At 38.1% G+C, this 10,680-nt stretch overlaps 1 pseudogene; it reads left to right on the forward strand.

The window, feature by feature from the left end:
- The first annotated feature begins 1,312 nt into the window (after positions 1 to 1,312).
- On the forward strand, positions 1,313 to 5,992 carry LOC128286802 (uncharacterized; annotated as a pseudogene).
- Positions 5,993 to 10,680: the final 4,688 nt, after the last annotated feature.

Here is a 10,680-nt window from a genome sequence, read left to right on the forward strand (position 1 = left end):
GTTTTCACACATATGTTGGCCCTTGGAGTTTCCTAATTAATTCATAATTTTTGGCCAAACGTTACTTCATTAACAAGGTTGGCTGAACCTTACAAGTGACCATTGGACATCATGCATTCATTTTGAGTTTTCTTAAGCATGAAGATGCATCCATCCATCATTCCCATAGCCGAATCTAGTCATGCACATTAAGAGTTATTTTTTTAGAATTTTCTTTTAATTAAATTGTAAGTATGAAAGGCCATTCGGCTACCTAGACTTTAGGCCTATAAATACTTGTTCAATTTCCATGTAAAGGAACTTTTGAAACTTTTGTTAATGTTGTGCTGTCGAAATTGTGAGGCAAACTTTTCTTATATTTCGTTCAAAGATTCGATTGGTGTTCCTAGCATTCTAGTTGTGTCAACCGTGCTCTTTGTCAAACCCGAACTTATCACTATTTCGTAGTGTGGCGTTCAAACATACCGAGGTTCCTATCTTGTTAGATAGCGGGTCGAGGTTTCCTTTACCAATTCCTAAACCGAACTAAAAAGGTTTAAAACCAACGGATCGATACCATTTCGGTATTGGTTCTTGTAAGCACCTTTATTAGTTCAAACCCGTTTTCTTCTTTACCCAATCGAACCTAAACCGACCAATTTGTTCATATCCCTTCGTTCATACCATTTTGTTCCTACCATTCCGTTCGTACCCCTCTTTCTACTTCGACCATTCCTTCAACTCAACTATACCTAATGTAACTTCTCGTAGATGATCAGGCAATCTACGTACGACTCGACTCATTCCCGAGGCGGATCGTATCATCTGGTATCAGAGCTACTAAAACGAGAAGTTCGTGTGATGAAACCATCCCGGGACTAGTACAAGTGAACGAAAGTAAGTAGGATCCGAAAAAAAATTGTAAAAAAAAGTGATTTATGCAATTCAATTGTTATTTGATCGTCATGCTTGATCTGATATAGTTCTCGATCCATCTTCTATTCTATTCTCCCTAATACGCCACACTTTTAACCCAATTCCCTATTCTTTCAGCTTACCCTAAACCGAATACATCAATCTCTTGTTACCCCTTTTGAACTGACCACCTAGACCAAGGTTTAAGCCTAACAAATCTGCTCACAAAATTACGAGAAAAGTTAAGAGAGGTAAAAGGCAAGAAAGCGTGAGCGCATTCGAGGGGAGGCAAAAGTCGAACTAAGAGTGTAAACAAGAGTGTGAGTGTCATCAAACTTCTTTCTTTCTGAGTGGATCGAGAGGATTTGTTTGTGAGGCTATTTTAAACGAATAGATGTCCCAAAATAGTAGACAAAACATGGAAGAACAACAAGGGCGACAACCAGTCAAAAACATTTCGGATTTGCAAATGCAAGCCCTTTTGCGCAAGATGGAACGATTACTTGACCGAAGGCTTAATCCTCTTGAAGATAGACTCTACCAAGTCGAGGCCCAAAGACAACGCGATGAATATCCTGAAGTTGCTAGGCAAAGATGCGAAGGGCCCAATCAATGACAAAGATAACCAAGGGCTCAAGACGATGATGTTAACGATCATAGTGAAGATGAAAGCGATCACGGGTCTAACATAAGCCTAGAAAGGAGACGTCCCCGAAACCGCCGACAAGTAGATCGAAGGCGGGAAGATGATGACTTGAAGAATATCAAACTCTCCATTCCTCCTTTCCAAGGAAAATCTGATCCCGAGGCGTACCTTGAGTGGGAGAAGAAAATGGAACTAGTGTTCGATTGTCATAACTACTCTGAAAATAAGAAAGTCAAACTCGCCGCAATTGAGTTTTCAGATTACGCAATGATATGGTGGGATCAGTTGACCACTAGTTGAAGGCGTAACGGAGAGCACCCCATTTCCACTTGGACCGAAATGAAGGCGGTTATGCGACGACGATTCATTCCATCCTACTATCATCGGGAGTTGCATCAAAAGCTCTAAAATCTCATCCAAGAGACGAAGAGTGTGGAAGATTATTATAAAGAAATGAAAGTGGCTATGATCCGTGCCGATATACAAGAAGATCGAGAAGCCACAATGGCTTGCTTTCTAGCGGGACTTAATCGAGAGATTGCAAATGTCGTAGAACTACAACATTACATTGAGGTTGTGGACATGGTCCACATGGCTATCAAAGTGGAGAAGCAGTTGAAGCGAAAAGGTACCACCCGATCCTATCCTTATACCAATCCTTTTAAGTGGGGCCAAAGCACAAGCAAGGGTTTTCCAACAAATCGAACGAAGGATTCTTCAACAATATCTAAGGCGAATAAGCCTATTGCCGAGTCAAGTAAAGGTAAGGCTCCTGAAAGTTCCACCACCTGTTCAAGGGACATAAAGTGCTTCAAGTGTCTTCGTTGTGGACATATAGCGAGTCAGTGCCCGAATAGACGTACCATGGTGATAAGGGCCGACGGCGAGATTGAAACAGAGGATGAGAAAGAGAACGAGCCTGAATCGACTTCTGAATTCAAGGAGGACTTAGAACAACCCATTGAAGGTGAGTTACTCATCGTCAAGCGAAGCCTAAGTCTCCAAAGTGTGGAAAACAAACAACAACGCGAGAACATTTTTCATTCGAGATGTCAAGTGCAAGGGAAAGTTGTAGCATCATAATCGATAGAGGGAGTTGCACAACCGTGGCAAGCACCCTCACGGTAGAAAAGTTGGGGTTGTCAACCACCAAGCACCTGAATCCATACAAGCTTCAGTGGCTTAACGATGGCGGGGAACTCAAAGTAATGAAACAAGTCCTAATGTCCCTTAGCATTAGGAAATATTCCGATGAAGTATTATGCGATGTTGTGCCGATGCATGCGGGTCACTTACTTCTAGGACGACCATGGCAGTTCAACAAACGAGTGATGCATGACGGTTACACTAATAGATACTCCTTCAAACATCTTGGCAAGAACGTGACACTTGCACCCTTCACTCCAAAGCAAGTGTACGAGGATCAACAAAAACTTAAACTTTCAGTGGAACAAGCGAGAGAAAAAGAAAAGAGTACAAAAGATAAAATTAAGGAAAAAGAGAGAGAAAAGGCTAAAAATGCGAGAGAAAATGAAAAGAAAAAAAAACAAGTAAAAAGTGGAGAGGAAAAAGAAAATGGAAAATGAGTGTGTTTGCGAGGGTTAGTGATATACAGCGAGCGATGTTTTTGAGACAGCCTATGTATGTATTTATGTACAAAGAGGCATTGTTGAATACTAACGAATTACCTGAACGCTTGCCTGCTTCTGTATTGTCTTTGATTCAGGAATTTGAAGACATATTTCCAGAGGAAATACCAAGTGGGCTGCCTCCTATCCGAGGCATCAAACATCAAATAGATTTAGTACCCGGAGCTGTATTACCCAACCGTCCTGCTTACCGGAGTAATCTTGAAGAAACAAAGGAATTGGAAAAGCAAATTACTAAACTCCTAGACAAAGGATACATCTGAGAGAGCTTAAGTCCCTGTGCGGTGCCGGTGCTGCTTGTACCCAAGAAAGATGGGTCATGGCGGATGTGCGTGGATTGTCGCGCCATCAACAAAATCACTATCAAGTATCGATACCAAATACCTCGTCTTGACGACATGCTTGACGAATTAAGTGGTGCCCGAATTTTCATGAAAATTGATCTTAAAAGTGGCTATCATCAAAAACGAATACGAGAAGGCGATGAATGGAAAATGGCCTTGAAAATGAAATTGGGTTTGTACGAATGGTTGGTAATGTCATTCGGCCTTACAAATGCTCCCAGTACTTTTATAAGATTGATGAACCATGTATTACGTGCATTTATTGGTAAATTGTATATTGTATACTTTGACGATATCTTAGTTTACAGCAAAACTTTAGAGGAGCACGTACCCCATTTACGCGCGGTGTTGGAAACTTTACGAAAAGAGATATTGTATGCTAATCTCAAAAAGTGTTCATTTTGCACTGATAAAGTTGTGTTTTTAGGATATGTTGTGAGTGCCAATAGTTTGGAGGTGGATCAAGAAAAGGTTCGAGCAATTCAGGAATGGCCACGTCCGACGAGCATTAGCCAAGTTCGAAGCTTCCATGGATTGGCTAGCTTCTACCGTCGATTTGTGCCCAACTTCAGTACCATTGCAGCACCCTTAACAAGCATAATTAAGAAAAACTCTGCGTTTCACTGGTCTGAAGATCAAGAACGTTCATTTAATTTGATTAAAGAATGTCTTGTGAAAGCTCCTTTATTGTCCCTTCCCAATTTTACTAAAACATTTGAAATTGAGTACGACGCCTCAGGTGTAGGAATCGGAGCTGTGTTGACCCAAGACGGAAGACCGGTGGCGTACTTCAGCTAGAAATTAGGTGGCGCTTCCCTCAATTATCCAGTATACGACAAAGATATGTATGCCTTGATTCGATCACTTAAAACTTGGCAGCACTATCTAAGACCGAAGGAGTTCGTGAGTCATTCCGATCATGAAGCACTAAGTTTATTAAAGGTCAGCATAAACTCAACAAACGACATGCGAAATGGGTCGAGTATTTAGAATCATTTCCCTATGTCATCAAATACAAGAAAGGTAAAGAAAATGTAGTGGTTGATGCCTTGTCACGGAGATATACCTTATTGACTACTCTTGATTCTAAGTTACTTGGTTTTTATCATATGAAAGAGTTGTATGTTAATGATGAAGATTTTGGAACTATATATGCTGCTTGTGAAAATGGTTCTTTTGAGAAATTTTTTAGGCATGAAGGGTTTCTTTTTAAAGAAAATAGGTTGTGTATACCACAAGGCTCCATTCGAGAGTTACTTGTGTTGGAGGCACATAGTGGTAGCCTGATGGGACACTTTGGAATAAGCAAGACATTGTTGACCCTCCATGAACATTTTTATTGGCCGCGACTGGGAGAGACGTGGAGCGGATCTGTGAACACTACCTAATTTGTAAACAGGCTAAGCCAAAGGTCCAACCTCATGGACTTTACACAGCACTTCCCATTCCCGACACCCCGTGGACCGATGTTTCTATGGATTTTATTCTTGGATTGCCGAAAACTAAGACAGGGAAGGACTCAATCTTTGTTGTAGTCGATAGATTCTCTAAAATGTCACATTTTATTTCTTGTGCTAAAACTGATGACGCTATGCATATTGCTAATTTGTTTTTTAGGGAAATTGTACGACTGCATGGATTACCAAGAACGATCGTTTCCGATCGAGATACAAAGTTCTTGAGTCACTTTTGGAGGACATTATGGGGAAAACTTGGGATGAAGTTATTGTTTTCAACCACTTTTCATTCCCAAACAGATGGCCAAACCGAGGTGGTAAATCGAGTTTTGTCAACTTTGTTGCGAGCGTTGGTACGAAAGAACCTGAAGACATGGGAAGAATGTTTACCCAACATCGAGTTCGCTTATAATCGCTCTGTTCACTCGGCAACCAAATTTTCTCCTTTCGAGACTGTCTAAGGATTTAATCCTCTTACTCCTCTTGATTTATTACCTTTTTCCTATTGATCAATTTTTCCATACAGATGCAAGGAAAAAGGTTGAATTTGTCAAGGAACTACATAGGAAAGTTCGAGAGAATATTGAATCTCAAACCAAGCAATACGTCTAACAAGCCAACAAAGGACGAAAACGAGTTGTATTTGAACCCGGAGACTGGGTCTGGGTGTACATGAGAAAAGAAAGGTTTCCGGCTCAACGAAGATCAAAGTTGCTACCACGAGGAGACAGCCCCTTTCAAGTCATCGAGCGAATCAATGAAAATTCGTATAAGTTTGACTTACCAGGTGAGTACAATGTTAGTGCTAGTTTTAATGTCTCTGACTTGACTCATTTCGATATAGATACTGACTTGAGGACAAGTCAATTTCAAGAGGGGGAAGATGATACAAACCCGCTATTCCATAAGCCGAGTCCAAGCCGAGATCCGATGGTGCTACCTCAAGGGCCGATCACAAGGGCTCGTGCAAAACAATTTAAAGAAGCTGTTATAGCTTTAGTTCAGCAAGTGTGGGATGATGTCAATGCTAGACCTATCGAACTAGCTGGTGGCAATTTTGGGAATCCATGCCGAACTTTCTACAAGTTCAGTTCAGTTCAGCTCACCGAGCTCACCTTCAGCTCAAGTTAGCTCCCATGTAGCTCCACACCAGCTCATTAGCTCAGATCCAGCTCACGAGTTTAAGCTTGAATTCATTTGACTACTATTGACATTTTATTTAATAAGTTCAATAATTAGTTAATTAATATCCTACATATTAAATTTAGTTCACATTAGTTATATTAAGTATGTCTTAAAAGTGTTTATTGATGATAAATAAATTTGTCATAACCGAATTTAATGTTGATATTTGTGTTCACATTAGTTTGAATTAATTCTGTTCACATTTCTTGTAGGAGTACAATGGACATATGGAGATTAAAAGCAAGCATGAATTTTGAAAGGTGCATGGATGGTTGGGGGACTTGAATCTCTTAGGTGCATGTTAGGCTAAGTGCATGTAAGACCATATTCAATGTCTTCAAGGTTCATGAATGTTTCCGTTCATGTATGGTGTGCATCTCTTCATTCTTCAAGGTGACCATTCGGCCAAAGGGCACTTACACATGCATGAAGATAGCTTGGCTGATTAGCTTCCCCATGACTCTCCTTAATTCGTTTCACACCTATGTTCACATGGCAAGACTATTCGGTTCACCTTGTTCACATTGGAAGACTCTTCAACATTCGGTTTTCACACATATGTTGGCCCTTGGAGTATCCTAATTAATTCATAACTTTTGGCCAAACATTGTTTTATTAATAAGGTTGGCCAAACCTTACAAGTGACCATTGGAGATCATGCATTCATTTTCAGTTTTCTTAAGCATGAAGATGCATTCATCCATCATTCCCATAGCCGAATCTAGTCATGCACATTAAGAGTTATTTTTCTAGAATTTTCTTTTAATTAAATTGTAAGTATGAAAGGCCATTCGGCTACCTAGACTTTAGGCCTATAAATACTTGCTCAATTTCTATGTAAAGGAACTTTTGAAACTTTTGTTAATGTTATGCTGCCGAAATTGTGAGGCAAACTTTTCTTATATTTTGTTCAAAGATTAGATTGGTGTTCCTAGTGTTCTAGTTGTGTCAACCGTGCTCTTTGTCGAACCCGAACTTATCACTATTCATAGTGTGGCGTTCAAATATACCGAGGTTCCTATCTTGTTAGATAGTAGGTCGAGGTTTCCTTTACCAATTCCTAAACCGGGCTAAAAAGGTTTAAAAACAATGGGTCGATACCATTTCAGTATTGGTTCTTGTAAGCACCTTTATTAGTTCAAACCCGTTTTGTTCTTTACCCAATCGAACCTAAACCGACCAATTTGTTCATATCCCTTCGTTCATACCATTTTGTTCCTATCATTCCATTCATACCCCTCTTTCTACTTGGACCATTCCTTCAACTCAACTATACCTAACGTAACTTCTCGTAGACGATCGGGCACATATGACTCGACTCATACCTGAGGCGGATCGTATCACTTGGACACGCCTGTGTCTTTAGCCCGTGTAACTCTCTTTTTATGACTTCAAAAAATATTTAAGGTCACACTGCCAAGTCACACACCCATGTGCTAAGGCCGTGTCCCACACACGGCTGAGACACACGGGCGTGTCTTTGCCCGTACGGTTAACACTTAGGCGATTTTCCAAGCCTTTATGTTACCTTTAATCCTTCACATCTTTATACACACTAAGGACACATATCGTGACATCTTTTTAATGATTTAGCATCTCATATTAAGACACATTCATAAAATTAATGCCAGCCATATATGGCCAACAAGCATAATCACACCACCTCATCACAAGCATTAGAACATAGCATAGATGGATAGGTTCACAAACCATAATCAAAATAAGACACACCTCTTGGCCATATAAAAATAACTCAATATAAGCTAATGATTTGGCTAATCATAATAACATATAACATAAAGAGAAGTCCTTATACACGCCACTCACTTAAAAATCTTTAACGTATATCAATATTACAAAGGTGATGGCTTGATAGTGTGATGCTGCCTCCGACGATCTCCAATCCCAAGCTAACCTGACAACACTAAAGGAAAGGAAAGGAAGGGAGTAAGCTTCATAGCTTAGTAAGACCGTGTGAAAAATAATAAGCAATTATCAACTTGCTTCTCAAGGTAATACAACCATATTTGTACTTTTATTTATGTTCAGGTCAAGATATTTGCTCGTGTCATAGTCATTAAATTATTTATATCTAGAGATACAGAACTCCAAATTAAGATCCACTAATTTTCCATGAAATGAGACTCACATATATTCTCACCATAAAATTTTCAGAATTTTTGGTCTAGCCAATCAGTACAGTTTATTCTTTAAATTTACCCCTATTTTGCTGTTTGACAGTTCCAACCTCTCTTCACTAAAAATTAATTTTCTCCTCACACGAGATTCGAATCATGTTATCGTTTGTTTCTTTTGAAAATAGACTAATTAAGGATTCTAATAATATAAATTTTAACCCATATTTATTTTTGTACAATTTTTAATGATTTTCCAAATCAAGACAGGGGATTTTGAAATCATTCTGACTTTGTCTCACAACAATTTAAATATTTCATAATATGAAGCTCTTTTGCTTACATCATTTCTTCTATATGAAACTAGACTAATTAAGATTTAATTTCATATTTTATTTAGCCTCTAAATCAATTTCCAAAATTGTTGGTGGATTTTCAAAGTCATACAATTGCTGCTGTCCAACACTGTTTTGGTGCAATATAATGATAAATATCATATGTTCACTTTTGACTAATCATGAACTCACCTTCATGAATTCCATGTTCAAATGCACAATATAAGTTAACATGATATTGCAACAAAATTTATGATCATAATTCATACATCTTAACTCATTGATGTCTCAACATTTCAAAGTCCCAATGACCATAAGCTTAGTATACATACCTGTACTCATCGTAATATATCATATAACCATACCTCTTTAACATGCCCTCCTCGGGGCTTTCATCACATCTATTGCATTACGCGTTGAACATATCGGAATACTATTGGATACGTGAAACACTTGCACATAAGTTCCACATACACATACTTAGACAAACTACCACATAACATGTAAAGCTCGCAATAGAGCTACTCACGGGCTTGCTCATAAAAGCTATCGGTCAAGGTGTAGCTATACGGGTTGCTCACGCAAGCTATCAGGTATCCAATCAACTCAAATATTAACTATCCATGGGTAGGACACACAAGACCATTGCCCGAAACACAATAACATGTATCGCATCCATAATGAACTCGGACCAACTCAACAAGCTCAGATGCTCACATCCATAATGAACTCAGACCAACTCAACGAGCTCGAATGCCACAAATATCACGAACTTGGACTAACTCAACAAGTTCAAATTTCTTAATTCCTAGTGACATGTCACTTGTACCCTAGACTATTCCTAAGGTTCGACGAGATTTTTCGATACTCCATCTCTGTCGAACTTACTCGAAGTGTCGATCTCACTATCCATAGTATCAATTCCCCCTTCATAGCATAATAAGGCATAACTCAAATAGCAAATAAGCTTTTAAGAATTTAAAAAATATATATCACATGTTGCAGATATCACTTGTCATGGATTATCATTTTCTTGCATTTCTTGTAATATTCTTCCATGTCATATGTCCAAATCATATACACTATTTCATCAACTTTTCCAATATATATATTAAATCATACAATATATGCAATAATAGTAAAGAATTATAATTCAAACATAACATTGCACTATTATTATCATACGAACTTACCTCGAATGCAAATTTCGGCCAATTATTCCATTTTAGTCCATAACTTCGTACTTTCTGATTTAAGCCCGAATCTCGATTTTCTTGATCTAACATGATGAAATTCACTCATTTAATCATTACATTAATTAAAACATTCCATAATTTATACTTTGGCAAAAAGACCATTTTGCCCCTAGACTTTCACAAAAAATTACAATTTTACCCCTAGGCTCGTAAATCAATTTTAATCAAATTTTCTTATTACCCAAGCCTAAACCAACCTTTATTACTCTTGTAGCAACTCAAAATTCCAATTATTTCACACAATTCTCATCCATTTAACAAACTTTACAAAATGGTCCACATTAGGTGTTTTCATGAAAATCCTTTCACAAAAGTTGTTCATTACACAACCATGACTTATTTTCTTCCATAAAAATTCAGAAAACAACATAAATATTCACATGGAAAAACCCTAGACTTTCAACCAATTTTCAAAATAATCCCCCCATTAACTAGATTAAGCTACAAAGGTTCCAAAATACAAAGAATATTAAAAACAAACACCAAAATGACTTACATGTGGGGGTTTATTTTGCTGAAAAATTTCACGCTTCATGGAGGTTTTCTCTTCAAATTTTTGGTGGAGAAGATGGGGAAGAAGATAGCCTTTTGTTTTATTTTTTTATTAATCTAGGCTTTTGTCATCAATTTACCAACTCCTACCCAAAATTTTGACTTTTCAATTTTTATATTTTATGTATAGCCATACACATATATAATGGCTTAATTGTTCATTAAGGACCTCAAGTTTTAAGTTCTATAGATATTTAACACATTTAGCTAATAAAACACAACTTTAG

The sequence above is a fragment of the Gossypium arboreum genome, chromosome 13, assembly GCF_025698485.1.
Source record: "Gossypium arboreum isolate Shixiya-1 chromosome 13, ASM2569848v2, whole genome shotgun sequence".
In the NCBI taxonomy this organism is placed as follows: domain Eukaryota; kingdom Viridiplantae; phylum Streptophyta; class Magnoliopsida; order Malvales; family Malvaceae; genus Gossypium; species Gossypium arboreum.